General features: G+C 37.7%; 1 protein-coding gene across 6 annotated transcripts in view; it reads right to left on the bottom strand.

Moving 5' to 3' along the window:
- The window catches only part of TFAP2B (transcription factor AP-2 beta), a 69937-nt gene that overhangs the window by 19400 nt on the left and 26340 nt on the right, over positions 1-24197 (bottom strand). The window lies entirely within an intron of this gene.

Genomic DNA, 24197 nt, shown 5'->3' on the forward strand with positions numbered 1-24197 from the left:
AGGCTCAATAACATTCTGCAATACACCACATAGGCTTCATATGTATGTTAAAAACATCATTCTTACATATAGATAGAAGTAAGAGATACATACAAATAGATAGATAGATAGATAGATAGACAGACAGACAGACAGACAGACAGACAGATAGATAGATAGATAGATAGATAGATAGATAGATAGATAGATCGATAGATCGATAGATGGAAGGTGAGCTATTGATTGTACATAGATAGAGATAGATAGGTAAATAATAAACACAATATAAAAAAGCAAAAGATAAATAGATAGAGAGATAAATAGATAGATGGAAGGTGAGCTATCGATCATAAATAGATAGAGGTACATAAATAATATACACAATAGAAAAATCAAAAGATCGTTAGATAGACAGGCAGATTGCAAAGAAACAAAGCCTGATAGACTGAAAGGGTGATGGGGAATGTAGATCGATAGATAGATAGATAGATAGATAGATAGATAGATAGATAGATAGATAGATAGATAGATAGACAATGATACAGATATATCCTAGATAGATAGATAGATAGATAGATAGATAGATAGATAGATAGATAGATAGATAGATAGACAGACAGACAGACAGACAGACAGATAGATAGATAGATAGATAGATAGATAGATAGATAGATAGATAGATAGATAGATAGATAGATAGATAGATAGATAGAAGATGATAGGAAACAGAAATATTAGACAATATTAGATAATTCCATCATCAATAATATTCTTATACAAGTAAATGAAGGGAATAAAAATAAACATTGAACATTATTTTAAATAACATTAGATAATAGCGTTCTCATTCTTATATAATATTGCCTTGGCTACTAATAAACTGTGATGATTGACCCGCCATGTGTTCTCATCCAGGTCCCTGACCAGGAGAGCATCCAGGCAGAGAAGAGAAGAGTGCGTCCTGCAAGGCACTCTGGGAATTCTGGTCTTTTTTTATTAACTCTGATAGCGAATAGATTAAAAAATACTAGAGCAGGTTATAACAATTGTTTATGTCATCTAAGGAATGGGAATTTCTATAATATAAAGGTAACATGGCCGTGCTTTTTCATTTATTATAGATTTATGAATCTTCCATAAAGTCCGCGTTCTCCTCTCTGGCTGGACAAGCTCACAACAACAATATCTAGCAGATAAAATCAGTTCCTTCTGTGACATCACAATAAGCGCCACTTCTGGCTGTACAAACTCAGAAGGGAGGCTCTTGCAATCACCAAAGAAGGGATCTATCATTTTGTAGCTATGGATAGCCAAAGTGACCATCTATAAGAAGAGGACACAATGGGGTCAATTCACTGAAACAATAAAAATCGATTTACTTTAATAAGGTAGAAATGTCCATAAAGATGAAGTGGCGTTCACTTCAATCCTCCAACTAAGTGCAAGAAAAATAAATATATATATATTTGTTTCTCTGCACATTACTGGCATAATGATAATGAACAGAGATTCGGATTATATACCAACATTTATTACCAAACATTTATTTTATGTGAACACTCACTTTGGTGAACAGCATCTACTCTTTAAGTAAATAACCCCCCATTGTGTTTCCTATTGTTCAATTGTATATAGGGGGGTGTCTCTCCGAATGGGGTCTATTTACTTAAGGAGTAGAGACTCATCACTTTGCAAAATGAATGCTAGAAAAAATAGGGGAAGACGTGTTCACTTTGAAATATGTGAGACAAATGAAAAAAAAAAGAGGGGGATTTTTTTTCTAGCTCATGATTGAATATTCTTCATGAATATATCACAACTTTTTTCAAAAATAATTACTTTGCAGAGTAACCAGACTCTACTCCTTTAGTAACTCAACCCAAATGTGTGTATTAATATTAGATGTTATTATTAATAATATTGTTATTATTATTATTATTATTATTATTATTATTATTATTATTATTATTAGCATGATTTAATATGTAGTTATTATTTCTTTATTACAATATATTCTTGTCTTTGGAAATGGTTTGTGAATTTAATGCTACTTCTAGTTGCTCAATTGTATATAGGGGGATGTCTCTCTGAATTGGGTCTATTTACTTAAGGAGTAGAGACGGATCACTTTGCAAAGTGAATGCTAGAAAAAAAAGGGGAAGATGTGTTCACTTTGAAATATGTGAGGGAAACTAAAAAAGAAAACATAAAAAAAAAAGAGGGGGATTTTTTTCTAGCTCATGATTGGATATTCTTCTTGAATATATCACAACTTTTTTTCAAAAACAATCACTTTGCAGAGTAACCAGATTCTACTCCTTTAGTAAATCAACCCAAAAGTGTGTATTTATATTAGATGTTATAATTATTTTTTATCATTATTATTATTATTATTATTATTATTATTATTATTAGCATGATTTAATATGTAGTTATTTATTATAATATATTCTTGTTTTTGGAAATGCTGTATTGAATTTAATGTAAATGGGGGGTAAATAGAGGCGCTTGCCAATTAAAATAAATACTAAAATGCCAAATAACGCACAGCAACGTATGGATAGTAATAATTGAATCCAATATATATGTTTCACTCCTTTTTTCCAATACCTTCAAAGCATATTTACCAGGAAGTAAAATTGAATATATTGAATTTAATGCTACTTCTATTTGCTCAATTGTATATAGGGGATGTCTCACTGAATGGGGTCTATTTACTAGTAGAGGCTGTTCACTTTTCAAAGTGAATGCTAGAAAAAAAAAAAATGATTATACAGGTTTTATATAGCACCAACAGTTTGTGCAGCGCTCAACAAAATAAAGGCAGACAGTACAGTTACATTACAATTTGGTACAATAGGAATCAGATGGCACTGCTCAATAGAGCTTATGTAGTTATTATTTCTTTATTATAATATATTCTTGTCTTTGGAAATGTTGTGTGAATTTAATGCTCCTACTTGTTTTTGTATGCCATTTTTATATTATTAATAATCTTATATAAAATATATTATTGTTTATTATAATATATTCTTTTCTTTTGAAACAATTTTTTAATGCTTAGAATTGTTTTAGTATGTCATTTTTATTTATTATTAGTATTATTATAAAATATATATATATTATTACTCATGTATTATAATGTATTCTTGTCTGTGGAAACATGTACAGTAAAACCTTGGATTGCAAGCAAAATTTGTGCCAGAAACATGCTTGTAATCCAAAGCACTTGTATATCAAAGCATTTTTTTTACAGGGTAAAAAAGAGAAGAGAGGCACTTCTAATGCTGGCCATACACTCTACGAAAAATCATCCGAACGAACTTTCGAAAAACGAACGTTCGGTCGTGAGCGCAAACGATAGTGTCATCATGTAATGACCGATAAATCGTTCAGTGGACATAAATAAAAAAAATTTGGTTCGTTTTTTTTTAACATATACCTAGTGCAGAAAGTTCAGACGGGAAACACATTAACAAAGTTTCAAAATGTGTCCTTCGTTTTTTTGGCTCAAAAACATCCCAACGATTATCGATTTTATGCCCATTAACTGTTCGAAAAAAAAGAAAGAACTGTCTGAACGACCGAATTTCGGCCGAATTTTCGTATAGCGTATGGCCAGCATTAGTGTAGCAATAAGTTGCTAAATGTTGTACCTTCATTAAATGTAACCATATTGCTACACTTAGAGGCTCCTCTCTTCTCTTTTATACTCAGTTGTGACATGACACTACTCTTATATCAAGACATCGCTTGTATATCAAGGCAAAATGTATTAAAACATTTTGCTTGTCTTTCAAAACGCTCTCAAACCAAGTTACTCTCAAACCAAGGTTTTACTGTATATTTAGTTGTTGTGCTTGTCTTAGTATTCCATTGTTATTTATATAATTAGTATTATTTAAAATATATATATATATTTATTTATTATAATACATTCTTGCCTTTAAAAAAAGTTGTGTGTATCAAGATTTTCAATATGACTGTGTATAGCCCTCCAGGAAATGTTAATGTTAAATAAATCAACAACAACAATAATAAAAATAATAATAATAATATTAATAATGAATAACAACAAATGAGAGATTAGCAAACTAAGGGACCATCCTAAAAAATGTAAACAAACAATTTTGAGTTTCAGAGTAAAAAGAGCTGCAATTTGGCAAATATAAGACACGTTTTGTTTCTTTTCATCCTGTATACAGACATGCAGATTAGTTTGATTTGCTAAAAATCGCTTGACAAATTCAAAAATCACAAGTCATAAATTCATAAAATCATAAATAAATGGCATGCACATGTGCGTTGAAAAATCAATGATGCGCCATTTGTAAAAAAAAATAAAAAATTTTGAAATTTGTACATTAATTTTGCTGATCTGTAATATTTAGGATATAATAATGTACATAAATGCAGAGGGTAGCGGAGGGTTAAATGGGATTGTCTGAATGGTAGAGTTTCTCTTGGCTGGTGGGTGCAGCACTTGTTGGCAGGTAACATACTCCTCTGTATTTAATATAATGCAGTGAGGAGGAGCAGTAGTCACTGGAGTACACAGAGAAAGGGGCAGGCTGTGATCTGAGGACTATTGCCTTGTCTACTGTGGGAAAAAGAACACGGAGTGGGTGGCACTTGGTATACAAGGGGTTATAGATTGCAGCTAGGCGGTGTTGTTACTGGTGTGAATTGCTTATACAATGGTCAAAGCGTCAGAGTTCACATGGTGGACATGGTCATCCAAATAATGGACGTTTATACAATGCAGCCTATACATAATATGCTTGTTTCTTTACCATATCTGTATTTCATTTGTGAAATAAATATGAACTTACTGTTACCATCTAAAAGTATTTGAAATTGGCCCATAGCTACAGTCAGATTTTTGTAAGCTTTCATTTTGCCATTTACTCTTTTTATTGCATTGATGTTTATGTATGCTATTTGTCTTTGCAGTTAGGCTGCATTCACACTATAGCGTACTGAATTGCAGCGTTTTGTCCCGCGAATTGCGGCGGCAAATAGCGGCGTTTTGTACCACGATTCGCGGCGACAAAACGCAGCGATTGTGAATGCAGCCTGTGACCCCCTCTATGGAGATGGTTCACATCTCCTAGCCGAACGCCGAAAGACGCCTGAAAAAAAGGTCCGGGACCTTTTTTCAGGCGGCAAGCGTCAGGCGTCTGGCGTTCGGCGTGGAGATGTGAACCATCTCCATTGAGGGCAATGCTAAAGCATCCCTCTGGCGTGTCGGGGCGGCAGCGGCGTTCACACTACAGGCGTATATACGCCTAGGTGTGAATGCAGCCTTAGTCTTTTTTAGTTTTTTTTCTGCGGTTGTTTTTTGTGTTATATTGTATTCTGTCTATCTTGTGTATTTGTTTATGTTTCTTTAACTTAAAAAAAAAAAAAAATACAGCAAAGGATTGATGTAGCTAACCAGGAATAGAAAGGGTGTTTTATGCAGGATTACCAGGTAAAAATTAAGAAAAAATGTCTGAGAAAAAGAAAAACCATGCAGCCACATCTATAGAGATATAAGCTGTAATACGTTACATTTTTTACTAACTGACGTAACAGTATGGATGGTACACCACTTCTGAAAACTCAATCATTGCAAAACTGAGCTCATAAGTGTTCCCTACCCCTTTTCCATGCCCCGTCCCCCAACTTTATCACTGATATCAGTTGCACAACCACTCCCTCCCTTCATACCAGGGAACTATGTGTAATCCTGGACCTGGATTCCCTACTTTTGGCCCAACATCTAATCACTGTCCAATTATTGCTTCCTTCCTCTCTGTTACTAATGTACTCTCTTGTTACCTCTAACCGTGACTAATTCAGCTTCCTCATTGTTTGACTACCTATCCCCTCTTCCAGGGGCGGACTTACCATTTGGGCACTCGGGCACTGCCCCGAGGGCCCCATGCCACTAGGGGGCCCCACCAGGGTTGCCAGGCTCAGTAAAACCAGGGACAGTATGTAAAAATCAGTGTTTTTAAAAAAAATCACAAGATTATAGCTGCCCCACCTCTCCATTACCTTTTCAGTGTGTGTATGTGTATTATGTGTGTATGTATACTGTGTGTGCATATTGTGTGTCTGTGTGTGTATACTGTGTATGTATACTGTATGTGTATACTGTGTGATCCCATAATCTATTGCCTGGGGGCCCCATAATCTCCTATTGCCCAGGGGCCCCATAATCTCTTATTGCATGGGGGCCCCATAATCTCTTATTGCCTCGGGGCCCCATAATCTCTTATTGCCTGGGGGCCCCATAATCTCTTATTGCCTGGGGGCCCCATAATCTCCTATTTCTCAGGGGCCCCATGAGTTGTCAGGCCGCCCCTGCCCTCTTCAGCCTGCCATATCAGATCCATCCACCTCACCAACGGCTTAGTGTCCCCCCACCCCTCTCTACAATTTCCTCCACTGACTTCCACTTGCCAAAGGAATAAAATACTAACAACAACATATAAAACCAATCACAAGCTACATCACCAACACTTGTCTGAAAATTTCACCCAAACCATCTTCTTTGCTCTTCCCAAGACCTTCAGCTCACTAGCTCCCTTGTCACCTCCCTCCACAGTTACCTACAGGATTTCTCTAGAACCTCTTTCATTCTCTGGAACGTCCTACTCTAACTACCAATCACCTACTCTGCCTATCTCTGAAAGCTCATCTCTTTAGGAAAACCTATCCAGTCTACCTATCAATTAGACTTTTACTTTCTCCATCAACACCTACAAAACATTAACTTTTTATGGACCACTTGCCTCTTTCTCTTAGAGTGTAAGCTCTCAAGGCACCCTCCTAATCCTCTAGTCTTCGATTGTATTATAAAGCACACACACACGAACTGGCTGACTTGTGATCCACGTGTGACCCTCCTCTTTTCAACAGAAGCCTATTCAGCCCACTGGCTGAATAGAAAAGAAAAAACCTCACAGCGTGTACATAGCTGTATTGTCTCCCATATTGTAAAGCGCTGAGCAAACTGTTGGAGCTATATAAATCCCGTATTATAATAGTCATATTTGTTTTGGGTTTAAATATACTTTAAAGTGTTACTAAACCCAGTAATGTGAAAACAGTTCACCCCTCCCCCCCCTCGGCCCCACAGTGTCCACAGCTTATAAATCTTCTTTTTACATTAAAATACTGTTATTATATACCTTTTGGCTGATCTGTATACCACAGTCACATAATAAACTGCACAGTTTGTCCAGAGCTGTGTGTCCAGGTAGGAGGAGATTTCCCCTGCAGCCTGTATACACACCCACATGTGTGATATCAATATCATGTGACCTGGCTAGCTCTGAGAACAAGGAAATGTTCTCTCCAGCATAAAAGACACAACTGAGCATGTGCAGGTTGGCTACCCTGCCTGTGTATTAGCTTATCTTCCCCAGATAGACATTGCAGGAGGAGACAATCTGTGCATACAGGATCAAAGATCCTTTTTACACAATGCAGAGGATTAACTCCTTAAGTTCCACAGTGAGTATAACAAGCATGCTATGCTGCATATACAGACTGATTTTACTGTTGTTGGTTTAGTAACACTTTAACCACTTCCCGACCGCCGCATGTAAATGTACGTCCACAGAATGGCACGTACAGGCAAATGGGCGTACATGTACGTTCTTGCCTTCTAGCGGGTGGGGGGTTCGATCGGGACCCCCCCGCTACATGCGGCGGTCGGATTCCCGGCGGGGAGCGATCTGGGACGACGGCGCGGCTATTCGTTTATAGCCGCTCCGTTGCGATCGCTCCCCAGAGCTGAAGAACGGGGAGAGCCGTATGTAAACACGGCTTCCCCGTGCTTCACTATGGCGCTGCATCGATCGAGTGATCCCTTATATAGAGAGACTCGATCGATGATGTCAGTCCTACAGCCACACCCCCCTACAGTTGTAAACACACACTAAGTGAACACTAACTCCTACAGCGCCCCCTGTGGTTAACTCCCAAACTGCAACTGTCATTTTCACAATAAACAATGCAATTTAAATGCATTTTTTGCTGTGAAAATGACAATGGTCCCAAAAATGTGTCAAAATTGTCCGAAGTGTCCGCCATAATGCCGCAGTCACGAAAAAAATCGCTGATCGCCGCCATTAGTAGTAAAAAAATAATAATAAATAAAAATGCAATAAAACTATCCCCTATTTTGTAAACGCTATAAATTTTGCGCAAACCAATCGATAAACGCCTATTGCGATTTTTTTTACCAAAAATAGGTAGAAGAATACGTATCGGCCTAAACTGAGGAAAAAAAACATTTTTATATATGTTTTTGGGGGATATTTATTACAGCAAAAAGTAAAAAAATATTGAATTTTTTTCAAAATTGTCGCTCTATTTTTGTTTATAGCGCAAAAAATAAAAACCGCAGAGGTGATCAAATACCACCAAAAGAAAGCTCTATTTGTGTGGAAAAAAGTATGTCAATTTTGTTTTGGAGCCACGTCACACGTGTCAGTTAAAGCGATGCAGTGCCAAATCGTAAAAAGTGGCCCGGTCATTTGGCAGCCAAATGCTCCAGGGCTGAAGTGGTTAAACTTTGACAAAATACCTGGAAGCTGATTGGTTTCTATGCAAAGCTGCACTGGATTCTGCACTCTCTGTTAAATGAACCCCGTTGTGTGATTGACAGAGCCGCAGTTTGCCTGTCTGGTGTATTCATCATTGGAGGGCAGCGGGCAGCTTGCTCGGGTTGTTGATAATTATGGGCGCAGTGTTCTCCAGGACAGCAGGAAATAGAAAGGAAATGGAGCATGGCAAACACTCAGTGGGGGCAAATACCACTTCTTCCTTCCACGCTTACATTAACCATTTCCCCACCACACCTTCACTGCCTAAGGAGACAACAAACCTCACCGCCGGCGAATTAACCCTCAGCATTCTGAAGGAGAGCATGGATGGAAGAGGTGTAAAAGAACTGCCCCTGTTCTCCTAAAGCCAAATAACAAGTTCCTACATCCTGTGCATGTGCCAGCCAAACCTAATCTTTTACAACCTGCAGCTCTCCAGTTGCTGTTGAACTAAAAGTACCAGCATGCCTAACCAATGGTAGAGCTGCAGGGAATAAAAGAGTGGCTTTAAATGTCCAGTATTAGCCAACATGGACAAACACAACCAAGTCTTCACATATGACAGCGCTGCCTTGCCCAAAATCAACTTCAGCTGGCTTTCCAATTACATTTGTAGGATTATTATTTATCTATAAAGATTATAAATTATTACAAACAAAATCTAAAGAAAGCAACCTATATGCCCCATTAAATAAGAAGAACTGTACCAGCAATAATTATCAATAATGGGAGATACCGATAAAGGAGATAGATAGATAGATAGATAGATAGATAGATAGATAGATAGATAGATAGATAGATAGATAGATAGATAGATAGATAGATAGATAGATAGATAGATGGATGGATGGATGGACGGACGGACGGACGGACGGACGGACAGACAGACAGACAGACAGACAGATAGATAGATAGATAGATAGATAGATAGATAGATAGATAGGAATTATAGATAGATAAATGATGATATAGATCGATCATCGAAGGAGAGATGGAGAGATAGAGAGATAGATAGATAGATAGATAGATAGATAGATAGATAGATAGATAGATAGATAGATAGATAGATGGATAGATAGATAGATAGATAGATAGATAGATAGATAGATAGATAGATAGATAGATAGATAGATAGATAGATAGATAGATAGATAGATATATAGATAGATAGATAGATAGATAGATAGATAGATAGATAGATAGATAGATAGATAGATAGATAGACAGATAGATAGATAGATAAACGATTATGTAGATAGATCATAGATAGAGAGATAGATAGATAGATAGATAGATAGATAGATAGATAGATAGATTTATAGATAGATAGAAATTATAGATAGATAAACGATGATATAGATAGATCATAGATGGAGAGATAGATAGATAGATAGATAGATAGATAGATAGATAGATAGATAGATAGATAGATAGATAGATAGATCATAGATATATAGATAGATCATAGATATATTGATATATAAATTATAGATATAGATAGATCATGGATAGATAAATGATGATATAGTTAGATCATAGATGAAGAGATGGAGAGATAGATAGATAGATATAGAGAGAGATAGATAGATAGATAGATAGATAGATAGATAGATAGATAGATAGACAATGATACAGATAGATCCTAGATGGAGAGATAGATAGATAGATAGATAGATAGATAGATAGATAAATAGATAGATTATATTTATAGATATATCATGGACAGAAGATTGATGATTTAGATAGATCATAGATGGAGAGATAGATATAGATATAGAGAGAAAGATAGATGGATAGATAGAAAGAAATGATACAGATAGATCCTAGATGGAGAGATAGATAGATAGATAAATGAATTAATAGATAGATGTCAATATAGATATATCATCTATGGAGAGATCGATAGACAGATAGATGTTGATATAGATAGATCATAGATAGTGATATAGATAGATAGATAGATAGATAGATAGATAGATAGATAGATAGATAGATAGATAGATAGATACTACAAAAATGCAATAGGTTTCCCTTTTAAAAGAAAAAATATTGTTCCATAAAAAGGTCAGATTTCCATCAGTCTGTCTGCCTTTATCTATCATAGACATGCTAAGTAAAGACAAATTTTTTATCATACTTGATCTTGATAGAGCTATCAATGTATATCTCAATCTATTTACGTATCGCATATCTTTCGTTTGTTTTCTTTCTTTCTTTTTCTTTCTTTCTTTCTTTTTTTCTTTCTTTCTTTCTTTCTTTCTTTCTTTCTTTCTTTCTTTCTTTCTTTCTTTCTTTCTTTCTTTCTTTCTTTCTTTCTTTCTTTCTTTCTTTCTCTACCCACCCATCCCTTATGTGTGTCACCCATTGATCCGTGTAGAAGTGTAATGCTTGCTGTGGGACGTGTAATGTGGTTAGTAATGTGGACACACCAGGCATGGTAAATATTATGTTAATAACCCCCCCCCCCTCCTCTCCAAGTAATGACAGGCAGAGAATTCCGCCAATGATGTCTTAATGTCTCCTTGGAATCTGGATGTGTTAATGTAGCGGATCCTTCTCATTATTGCCTTATTGATTGCTCATTGACCAGCCCCTCCAAATCGTATTAACCCCCCTCCGCCAACACATATTAGCAGATCTTAAGTGCCCCTTTCATTATCTGCCCGGGATCTGCTGCTGCTAATGGTCCAGTTAGGGAAGAGGGGCCACGCTCCCTGACTATTGCATTAATAGCTCAAAGGGGGCTCATACAGAAAATTAGCCTTAAACGAGCTCTGGAGATCGCCAGATGAGAGAGCCATTCATCAGCCTGGCTGCCTTCCTCTACTGGGAGCAACTCATTTCCTCTAACTAAATGACTCCGTCAGCTAAGCTGTGATAGCAAGCCATAACAAGGGGGAATGATGCTGCTGCCTGTTCATGGGGCTGACCGCCTTTTCTAGCTGGATGGTGACATCATTGCGTCCCTCAACTGAATACCTAATGATGACCTCACTTGGTCATTCCATGCTGGAGCTGAGCTTCCTCTCTAATAAACAGCTAAATTGATTTTGTTATTAACATTATGGATTTTTGGCAGAATTTTAATCATTTATTGAGCTGCTCAGGCCAAATTTACGGGGGAAAAAAATCTACTTTTTTATTTAAAGAATCTACTATTTTTTTTTTTTTTTTTTAAGAGGGGATGTATTTTAGATGTATTTAGGTCATTTGGTTTATTTGTATTTATCATTTTTTTTTGTGTTTATTTGAATTTTGCCTCTTTAATTGTTTTATTTATTTATTTTTACTGTGAATGAGGCTAATCAAAGGTTGTTTTTGGCACAAGAACAACCTGCTCTACAGGTATTCCTGGTGTGAGAATACTTCCTCTCCTTTCCGCACACTGTGCTTTCCTTTGCCCTTTCATTGTGACATACGAGCCGGTGAGAGGAACCACAGCGTGTAGTAGGGGTAGCGAGTTTTCGACACACCCAGAAATGCAAAGCGTTGGCATTTGAAGACATGGGCTGCCAGAAAGGTAAGTATACTTGCTCTTCTTTCACAGCCCATGCTTAGTTTACAAGTGACCCTTTGATGACAGGGTGCCTATAAAGCCTGTTAAACCTTTAAAAAATTAGCAAAATTTACCTTAATTTTACCATTCCCACTGACTGCAATGCATTTTGGTGAAATGGAAAAATAGAAATTCTCAATATTATTCATTCATACTGACTAACTTGTGAAGTCATGAGATAACTTAGTCTTTACTCTAGGTCAGGGGTCTCCAAACTTTCTAAACAAAGGATCAGTTCATTGTGACATACGAGCCGGTGAGAGGATCCACAGCGTGTAGTAGGGGCAACAAGTTTTCGACACACTCGTAAATGCAAAGTGTTGGCATTTGAAGACATGGGCTGCCAGAAAGGTAAGTATACTTGCTCTTCTTTTACAGCCCATGCTTAGTTTACAAGTGACCCTTTGATGACAGGGTGCCTATAAAGCCTGTTAAACCTTTAACAATTTGCTAAATTTACCTTAATTTTACCATTCCCCCTGACTGCAATGCATTTTGGTGAAATGGAACATTAGAAATTCATATTGACTAACTTGTGAAGTCATAAGATCACTTAGTCTTTACTCTAGGTCAGGGGTCTCCAAACTTTCTAAACAAAGGGCCAATTTACTGTCATTCAGATTTAAGGCGGGCGGAACTGTGACCATTGGAAGAAAAAAATGTCCCGACATCAGTGGGCATAAACAATGCTCTATCTTTGGTGTCAGTAGGAGGAATAGTGCCCCATCATTGTCATGGCAGGAATTGTGCCCAATTGTTGGTGTCATTGGGTGGAATAGTGTCCCATTTTTGGTGTCATTGGGAGGAACTGTGCCCCATTGTTGATGTCATTGAGAGGAGTTGTGCCCCATCGTGGGTGTCATTGGGCCCCATTGATGGTGTCATTGGGAGGAATTGTGCCTCTTTATTGGTGTCAGTGGGGGGAGTTGTGTCCCACTGTTGGTATCCGTGGGTAAAAATAGTGCCAAGGGCTGGATAAAAGCAAGCAAAGGGCCACATTTGGCCTCTGGACCACAGTTTGAAGACCACTGCTCTTTGTGATCTCCCTTGCTGCCTGATGATGTATTTTCATTGCTCAGCTATGTTAGAAATTACTTACTCTACTGAATGATGGCATCAGTTCATCACCATGTCCTTCTTATTGGCTGATGACATGACTTCATCACCGTGTCCTTGCTAGAATTTCTGATTGGCTGATGACATCACTTCATCACCATGTCTTTGCTAGAGTTTCTGATTGGCTGATGACATCACTTCATCATCATGTCCTTGCTAGAGTTTCTGATTGGCTGATGACATCACTTCATCACTGTGTCCCCATTAGAGTTTCTGATTGGCTGATGACATCACTTTAGCACACAACTCTGCTAGACATGATCTTCATCATAGACTCATGACATCATTTAATTTCTCAATCCATATTGGAGATCTAGTATACTTGATTAGCTGATGACATCATTTCATCACCTAGTCCTTGCTAGAGTTTCTAAATGGCTGATAATATCACTTTAAAATACAGTTTTATTAGAGATGATCTTTACCATTGACTAATGACATCAGTTTATCTCCCTGTCTCTACTGGAGAGATCACCTCCCTAATGAGCTAATGACATCTTTTCGTCCCCCTGTCTCTGCTAGAGTTTCTGATTTGCTAATGGCATCACTTCATTATACCATTTTAATCGAGATGATCTTCACTACTGACTAATGACGTAATTTCATCTCTCAATCCACACTGGAGATCACCTCCCTTATAGCTGATGACATCAGGTCATCACCCTGCCCCACAGCTACAGTTTCTGAATGGCTGTGATAAAGTGACATCACATCATCAAAAGTGTACCAAAATGTATGAAAGCCACAGTGAAAGTCCAAGAGTCAAATCCATAGATCCCCCATAAAAGTCTATGGGTGGTGAAGAGTAGCAACCATGAAGTCACCCTGTGATCCACCACCATATGAAAACCATGCCTGCTTACCAGAGCATGTGAACTCTCATACATTAGGTATAGAGTCAGGCTTGTGTGGGTCCAAACCACCATTCAGTAGGCCGAATCTCCGCTCATAAGGTTGGACATTTCAATGCAGGTTCCAGTTATGCCTACATGGCCATCACCAGTCAGCAGCCCATTTAATTGTCATATATAAGGGAACATCAAACAAGACGTAAAACCACCAAATACTATTAAAAGGAGAGGTACTAAACACTCACAAACTCTGAAGAATAACAGCAATTTTTCAGAAACATTCGTTCTCTGCGTCCCGAACCCACCCTTTTTTGAAGCCTATTAGAGACTCAGGCTATAATCAGGTGTTTAAAAAAAAAAGAAAAATATCCTCTTCAACAGCAGGCGGTCCGTTTTCAGATAAAAGTGGTCTCTGCGGCGAATTTGCTGCATGATCACTTTTATCGGAGGCGGGAGAGGGCCGCCACGCTGCGGTTTACTGGAGCCGTCGGTAGCGGCGGAGACAATCGGGTCATTACTCCTGGGAGGCCTGGAGCCGAGTGAGGGAAAGATGGCCCCCAAATCGGGTATTTTCGACCCCAGAAAACACATTAACCTCCCTGGCGGTATGATTCTTTCTGGTTTTAGGTGCTGAAAGCGGTACAATTATTTTGCATGAAAATTTGGCGTTTTACATTGTGAGGAATAACTCACTTAAATCTGTCCGAACAAGAGTCTAGTAGACATCTCGGGTATGATAAAGTTTGAAAAACAAAATCATAAATTATAATATAATAAATAATTATAAATAATTATAACAAATAATAATGTAATTATAATAAAAAATATTCAATAATGTAATCAAATCAAAAACACTGAAATTTGCTCAGTTGCAGAATTGTCGCTGTCATTACTTTTATTTTTTTTATGACGGATTTCCCCACAAATCGCTATCGCTCAATTCTGCAAGTGATTATAATTTATTATCGCTGTTTTTTAGCTGCTCTAAAACCATTTTTGACATAAAGGGACACTTTTGGTTGCTATGAACAATCTACAGTTTGCAGGCAGAAAGAACAGTTTTTATTATATAAAATGACATGTAGGACACTGGGCAGACCACTAGGGACAAATGGGGTGTATATTTTTTACATACAGTACTGTAATCTATAAGATTACAGTATACTGTATGTAATGTGTTTATTTACTTTTTTGAATTTGGTGCCGTTTTCCGCCCCCGTGCGTCGTAACGTCGCAGGGAACGGAGATCGCGGCACACAGGCACTGTGAATCGAGCGAGGAGGACACAGCTCGCTCACACAGCGGAGAGACATCGCAGGATCCAGGGACAAGGTAAGTAACTCTGCCTGTGGCTGCTGCGAGGCGATCCCGAGTCTGGCTCGGGGATACCGCTTTTGGTATTGAAATCTTACCCCGAGCCAGACTCGGGAATACCGCTAGGGGGGTTAAAGAGGTCCTGTCATGTCATTTTTAAAGGATAGTGTAAAAAAAAATATTAAAGCGCCCTGTCCCGCCGAGCTCACACGCATATGAAAACGTGTTCAAACTACACATGTGATTTATCGCCGCGATCGTTAGAGCGAGAGCAATAATTCTAGTACTAGACCTCCTCTGTAACTCAAAACTGGTAACCTGTAAAAAAATAAATAAATGTTGACTATGGAGACTTTTAAGAGTCAAAGTTTGTCGCCATTCCACGAGCAGGTGCAATTTTGAAGCTTGACATGTTGGGTATCATTTTACTTGGCGTAACATTATCTTTCACAATATTAAAAAAAATGGGCTAACTTTACTGTTGTCTTATTTTTTCCCCAAAAAATTGCGCTTGTAAGACCGTTGCACAAATTCGGTGTGACATAAAGTATTGCAACGACCGCCATTTTATTCTCTAGGGTGTCTGAAAAAATATATATAAAATGTTTGGGGATTCTAAGTAATTTTATAACAAAGAAAATGATTTTAACTTGTAAATACCAAGTCTGAAAAATAGCCCCGGTCCTTAAGGTTTGACAATAAAGCTGGGGGTCGATTGGTTTATATGTAGATCTGCGCCACATTTTGCACTCTCCATTTTTAGTAAATCAACCCCACTGTTTCTACTCCTCCATACAGAGAATGAACTTATATAGGCATCTCTTCTCTCTTTTTATCACACATCATTATTACCTCTTGTCCATGCTCCCTATTTCTGGTCTCTTATGAAGAAAATAAAAATAAGACTGAACAGCATGGAAAGTTATATTATTTGCTATGTATGACTCGTTTTTTCCATTTATTGCACAGGATCAGCTTTGGCCTTGCTGTCTGCACAGCACGTGTATCTGGCAGAGTATGCTGTGAACTCCACTGACCCTGAAAATCCATGTATGCCCCCCCCCCGTTTATAATATAGGGAGCACTGGCTTTGGACTAGACTGTGCAAGAAGTGCCATGTCTGACCTAAATACTGCCGCTGTGCTATTGTGCAGCCAATGTAGGCCATGTACTTAGCAGCTCGATAGTGTCGCTTTGTGAGTTGGTAAACAGTCAGAAAATCATTAGAGGATTTCATTCTATGCAGTGATGAACAGAAAGCTCCCATCTACCACCCGTTTCACACTGTTCCTTTAAATCCCATTGTTCCTATACAACTGCTGGCTTTGGAAAAGGTACCATTGGTGTGCAGTGTCAATGGCCCGTGCTAGGTAAAGGAGTAAAAGTATATTTTGTGATTACTCCTTATACGGTGGATAACAACATTAAAGACTGTCCTTAAATGTTATTTATTCTTTAGTGCAGGAGCCATGTTTGGCATACACCCAATTTCTAAGTAGACGGAAAACCTTATTGAATGACATTAAGATATTTATTTACTAAAAGGGGTGCATCTCATAGAAACAAATCAGCTTTTAGTTTTTTGTTGTCAATACTTAAAGTGGTTTTAAAGGCCATAGGCGTGTGCATGGGGTGTGCCAGGTGTGCCTGGGCACATCCTAATCACCCTGTGCCACGCAGATTCCTCTTGCTGAAGGAACCCCCCCCCCCCCCCATGGCAGCTGAGCCTTTACAGAAAGGGACTGGGGAATCTTTGTTCTTGGTCCCTTTCTCTGCTATTTTACCGAAGCTCCTAAAAAAGGTCATTAAAAAAAATATTGTAAATAAAAAAAGGAAATTCAAAAAAAGATAAAATTGTAAAAAATAATCACAAAATAAAATATTAAAAATAAAAAACTACAGACAACAATCTCGGCCCTACTGACGCCATCCACTGCTTTACTGACACCGTTCTCTGCTCTACTGACACCAATATCTGCCCTACTGACAAAGTCCACTTCACTTCTTAGGCCTCGTACACACGACCGAGTTTCTCGGCAAAAAACAGCAAGAAACTTGCTGGGAGATATTTTTTTGCAGAGGAAACCGATCGTGTGTACATTTTCGTCGAGGAAACTGTCGAGAAACTCGACGAGCCAAAAAGAGAGCAAGTTCTCTATTTCCTCGATGGGAATGGAGAAACTTGCCTTGTCGAGTTCCTCGACAGCCTAACAAGGAACTCGACGAGGAAAACGATGTGTTTCGCCCATCGAGTTCCTCGGTCGTGTGTACGAGGCTTTACACTGTCCACTGCTCTACTGACTGACATCAGCCTCTATCATACTGACACAGCCTCTGTTCTACTGATACATCCACTGCTCTACTGACACCATCAACTGCTCTACTGACACCATCCACTGCTCTACTGACTGACACCATCCACTGTCCTACTGACACCATCCTCTGTCCTACTGACACCATCCACTGCTCTACTGACACCATCCACTGCTCTACTGACACCATCAACTGCTCTACTGACACCATCCACTGCTCTACTGACTGACACCAGCCTCTGTCCTACTGACACCATCCACTGCTCTACTGACACCATCCACTGCTCTATTTTTATTTTATTTTTTTAATTAACCTATAATGGCACTTTAATTAAACAAGCTGAAATTAGAAGCTAATTGGCTACCATGCATAGCTGCACCAGAGTTTGCACTTTTCAGTTTTAGTAGATCAACCCCTCCCCATTTCTAAGTGTGCTAAAGAGCCGTATATCATAAAAATGTAATTCTTTTTAAAATAAACGTATTTTGACCTTTGATACGTATAAGTGCTGCTGATTTCTGGAAGACTTTTTGCAGCCTCCTCTTGCCTACGTGCTCTCCAGCAATGGCTGTATGGCATTTCTCAATGCAAGTTTCCTGATAGTAACAACGTTGGACCATGGCTATGTAACATGCATTGATATGGCCACCTACCAACTTTATCTTGTGGCATGGTGTCAGCAGAGGAGCACAAATGCAAGACAGGGACAGTATGTTGTCACCCTATAACAGGAAGTCTCTGAACAAGGACCTTTATGGAAACATCACCGGATAAAATTTTAATAAAAGATGGAGATTTTAAAATTGAAAATAATTTTGGACATTAATGTATTAAATATGAGATTCTAGCTATTGGGTTTATGTCTACTTTAAAGAGGTAAAAAAAAGTCTACTGGGCCTCTGGAAGCGTTGTGCCATAATGTGCAGTAGTATGGAGTCACATTATGATAGACTTCACTTTTCCTTTAAAGTGAAGCCCTTCACTGCTGGGGCTCCCATCTTCACCCAGTCTTCCTTCTGGATTCTTAATGCCAGACCATTTGAATGGCCGGGCCACGATAACGTCTATCATTGCAGCATGGTCTTTTGCATTCTACACTGAATGCGGAGCGTCATCACGCATACACAGTGACGTCATCGGTTTTTCATTGTACCTACAAGTGAACTATATTATAAGCTGACCTGTAGTTACAATTTAATAATGAGTTTACTACCACTGAAGAGTGCAAACTCTGGTGCAGCTATGCAAGGTTGCCACTTTATGGCACAGGCACTAACAATCCCATAATATATATTATTATAATAATATAAGGAATGATCTGCCAGTGTTTGGATGATGCAAGAAGAAACCAGAAATGTCATGTCAAGTGTTCGATCGTCTAATATTGGTCCAATAATAACAAGCAATGCTCTTGATTTTGAGCCCTCCATGCAATTATCAGATGTTTTTGTACTGCAAGGATAATGATAAAATTGAATTATTAGATAAATGTCTCCAGAAAAAACAGACCCGTGGAGTTGCATTTTTATGCCTGCTTTCTATCAAACAATTATGTCTACTTTTTAATATTAACGTAATCCAACAATGGTACACAATACACATTTCTAGTACCTACAAGCATCATAAATGCACAAGCAACTCTGCCACTCCTTAGAGGGAGTGAAAGGTTGTCAACGGTGTTCAGTATAATGATAAACGTATCAATGTAATGATTAAATGGACAGTGCAGCTCAGTGTTAATTTAAATCCTTTAAATGCTCTCAATGCATGCACAAGCAACATTTTAGCCCATCAAAGAACTGCAGTACAAGGTTGCTTGTGCACTATGAAGAATAAAATCACTGCAAGAAATATACCTTTTGCAGTTTAGGCAGTTAGCAGGTATAAATACGAATAAAGTGTGGAAAACAAACCAACAAAACTTAAAAAAGTAAAGATGACTTCAAGCAACAAAATAATAATAATAATAATATATATATATATATATATATATATATATATATATATATAGAGAGAGAGAGAGAGATATCTATCTATATATATATATATATATATATATATATATATATATATATATATATATATATATATATATGTTTATATATAGATAGATAGATATATTTACATATATAGATCTCTCTCTCTCTCTCTCTCTCTCTCTCTCTCTCTCTATATATATATATATATATATATAAAGATATATATATCTATATATCTATAGATATATATATCCAAACAGGTGAGGTGAAGCACATGTCAGTAAATTTCACAGTGAAAAGCAATCAGGCCGTCCCACAGGCCATATCTAGAGAATCCAAGGATTAAGTGCAGCAAGGATTGCTGCACTTAAAAATGTGTATATATATATATATATATATATATATATATATATATATATATATATATATATATATATATATATATATATATATATATATAATATTTAATTATTATTTATTAAAATATTTTTTTAGAAATATTAGGTGCAGCAATCCTTGTTTGGAAAAATATATCTATGTATCTACAGTATCTATCTGTATATAAGTAGAGATAGAGAGAGAGAGAGAGAGAGAGAGAGAGAGAGAGAGAGAGAGAGAGAGAGAGAGAGAGAGAGAGAGAGAGAGAGAGAGAGAGAGAGAATCATTTTAGTTACTTTACTTATTTTATATAGTTATTTTAGGTAATATTTTTAACAGTTTTATTTAATATACATTTATAATATTGGGATATTGGGAATGTTTCAACAACAGGATAGATAAGAAGTCCAAAAAAGAAAACCTAAATCACAACAAAGGCTACTTTCTGCTATTAAAACATTGCTGGATACAAATGTCCTCACTGGATACATGTTTCCGTTGTCTCTGCTAGTAAAAAAAGGGGGGACATCTTGACAATGTGTATAATAATGCTGCTTCCAATCTGCTATTGAAATATTGTATTTGTAAATGCCTTTGTAGCAGCATACAAATTACACCATACCAATTATACCTTGATAACTGATTTGTGTCCCATCCAATGTATGGGGACACCTCCTTATTGGCTAATGGCTATCAATGTAAGGGGGTATTTCTCCATTGATCGATGTAACAGGGTATGCAATACAGTCAGAAGGTACCATGGCATTTGTGGCCTCAAAAACCTATCCCATTCCCCACAAGATCTTTATATGACTGGATCCATATAAAATCAAAATATTAAATCTTTAGCTGCCCCCCCCCCCCCCCAAGCCATTGACTTATTCTGACTCTACCATGTCTTCAATCGCCTCAGTTTGCTCTGAAAACCCTGTGTGTGTGCATTAGAGAACCAATCGTAATACAGATCTATTAAACAATTCAGTTTTGATTGATTTTTTAAGTTTATGGATAATCAATTATATCTTGTCATTTGTTGTTTTTTAATTAAGGAGTCACTTGTTTTCCTTGGCTCATACGTAGATCAAGCACAAATTAAAATCAGCATGTGTATGAGCAGTTTTATAATCTGCCTAAATTTAATGAATGAATGTTTTTCTTTGACTAATAAAATACGGTCTCAACCAATCTGTACATCATATTGTATGTAAACCCAATTAAGGATCCAGTACTTTAGCCAGGTAGTTGTATGATTATACTGATGCTTATCTTTGTGTTAGTCATATTCAGTGTACCAACCTTTTTACCCCGGAGGAAGCCTTGAAATAATTTTCCAGAAATGCCCCTGCTTAAAATTATTAAATGTATATATAAGAGCAAAATGGCATGATTAGTTTAAAGAATATGGCATACCTATGGTCATATTTGACACCCAGAACCAATATTCTTCAACAGTCCCTTGTTCTACATATTCATTAATAGTAATCATGAAAATAGAAGAAAAAGAATGGCTAGAAAACAAGCACAAACTATAAAAAATGTAGTGTCCCCTTATATTGGTCGTCATTGGAGAAATACCACAATACATTGGTGGCCAGTGAAGAAATACCCTTTTACATTGGTGAGCAACGGAAAAAGACCTCCTTCCATTGATAGCCATAGGAGAAGTGCCCCCATACAGAAGTGGTAAATAAAGAAATCCCCCTTACATTGGTAATTAATGAACAAATAACCACTTACAATAAAACGCGCAATAGAGAAGTGCCTGCATACACTGGTGATCAGGGGCAAAATACCCCTTTATATTGGAGGCTAATGGAGAAATACCCTCTTACGTTGATAGTCAATAAAGAAGTGTCCCCATACATTGGAGAAATATCCTTTTGCATTGGGGGCAATGGGAAAATACTCCCTTACATTGATGGTCAGTGGAGAAGTAGCTTCCTACATTGCTGCTCAACGGAGATATACCTCCTTAAATTGGTGGGTAAAAGAGAAAGACCCCCTTACCTTTATACCTTTATGGTCATAGAAGAAGTGCCTCCATATGATGGTAATAAATAAAGAATTACCCCCATACATTGTTGATCAGTGAAGGAATACCCTCCTCACATTGGTCAATAGAGAAGTGCTCCCATACATTGGTGATGAGTAACGAACCCCCCCCCCTTATATTGGAGGCTAATGGAGAAATAAGCCCTTGCTTTGATAGTCAATGGAGACATGTCCCCATACATTGTTGATCAATGGAGAAATATCCCTTTACATTGGGGGTAATCAGAAAATACTCCCTTACATTGATGATCAGAAGAGCAGTGGCTCAATACATCACTGATCAATGGAGAAATATCCCCTTACATTTGTGGTCAATGGAAAAATTCCCCCTTACGTTGATGGTCAATGGAGAAGCACCCTTATACATTGGTGATCAATGGAGAAATATCCCCTTTAATTTGTGGTCAATGGAGAAATATCCCCTACATTGGTGATCAATGGAGAAATATCTCCTTACATTGATGGTCAATTGAAAAGCACCCTTACACATTTGTGATCAAGGGAGAACTACCCCCTTTTATTGGTGGTCAATAAAGAAATACCACCTTACATTGATAGTCAATGGAGAATTGTCATTACACTCATAGTCAACAGAGAAGTGTCCCATACATTGATGGTCACAGGAGACATACCCTTTTACATGGAGGTGGAGGAGGTGATAATAAGTGTAGAAGTGACCCATTACATGGAAAATCAGTAGGAAAGTGTTCCCTTACATTGGAAATTATTGTAGGTGGTAGGTGGTTAATCTGGCAATACTCACTACACAAGGAACCCCTAGAAACCTCTGGAGGAGCTCTATGGTTCCTGAGAACCCCGGATCAGAAAGCCTGGTGTAAACTAATAGTTACTACTAGTAATAGATACTCATTGATAGTCTTGTTATTGACTTTTATCCATAAGTAAAGTGTAAACTAGTCTGTGCTAAGCACATCAGTGTGACGTCGTTTTACACATCAGTCCGTAATATTTCAAGCAGCCAATCAATGCTGATAATGGTTAGGGTCATTGTACGGGGTGATAATTACATACAAGCCAGCTTCGAGCATTTCATCAGCATCAATTCACTGAACAGCTCAAATTAAACGTTATGGATTGTCAAAGAATGAACACTTCCAAATCAGACACTCCTGTCTAGTGCTTCAAAGGGGGGCTATCTACCCAGCACTGTATGGGAAGAATATAAGGCTGTAGATTTAGAGCCCTATGCACTATATTGAGACTAAAGGTGAGCAGTCTGTAATTATCCGTACATTGCTAAACTACATGACCCAGCAGCAAATAAGGGATGGTGTTCTAAGATTAAAAGTACCACAACTGTTGGAAAAAGAACTGTCAGTCTGGTTTTAGCCTAAGAAGCCCCTAACAATGAGTAAGACTTTTCCTAAATAAAAGGCAAACATTGGTTTCTCCTGGGTACTAAATTAACATTTAATTGTTATCTAAGGTCAGGATGTGAAAGTCTTCATGGACTTGCTACAGCAAAAGCCACCTTCTGACACAGAATATCTCAGTCGAAATAATGACATAACATTTAAAGAAGACCTGTACCAAGAGACATATTTTGGCTGCCATAGCTGAAAATTAAGATCTTTAGATGATTGGATTAAAGTATCATTCAGAAAAAGGAAACGTTACCAGGCTTCGCAAACACTTCAATCATTTTGTAAAATCTACAAAGTTCAGAAGCCAGTGAAATCAAATCTCTTGACCTGCAAACATGTCCTAGGCTTGGGACTCTGAAACTATTGAGGCCAATGGATCAGAATGACAGTCAACATTTTCAAAAAGGAGAGGCCGGCAACCGTAGCTTCCATATTTGCCTCTCAGTACAGATTTCCTTTCAATTCTATAACTCCCAGCTTTTAGAGGTCCAACTAAGGCTTTGTTCCCATACCTGTGAGCAACAAAATGATCCACCATCCACAAACCTGCAACCTTTGTCCCAGAAGTAGTTCACAACTCCTTGGGGGAAGGCCTGGTACAACAAACAAAGGGTCCAGGCTGCTCACAGGTGAGCCGGCTCCAAAAGCATGATCTCCTCACTGCAGGGTGC

This window comes from Rana temporaria, chromosome 4, assembly GCF_905171775.1.
Source record: "Rana temporaria chromosome 4, aRanTem1.1, whole genome shotgun sequence".
NCBI lineage: Eukaryota > Metazoa > Chordata > Amphibia > Anura > Ranidae > Rana > Rana temporaria.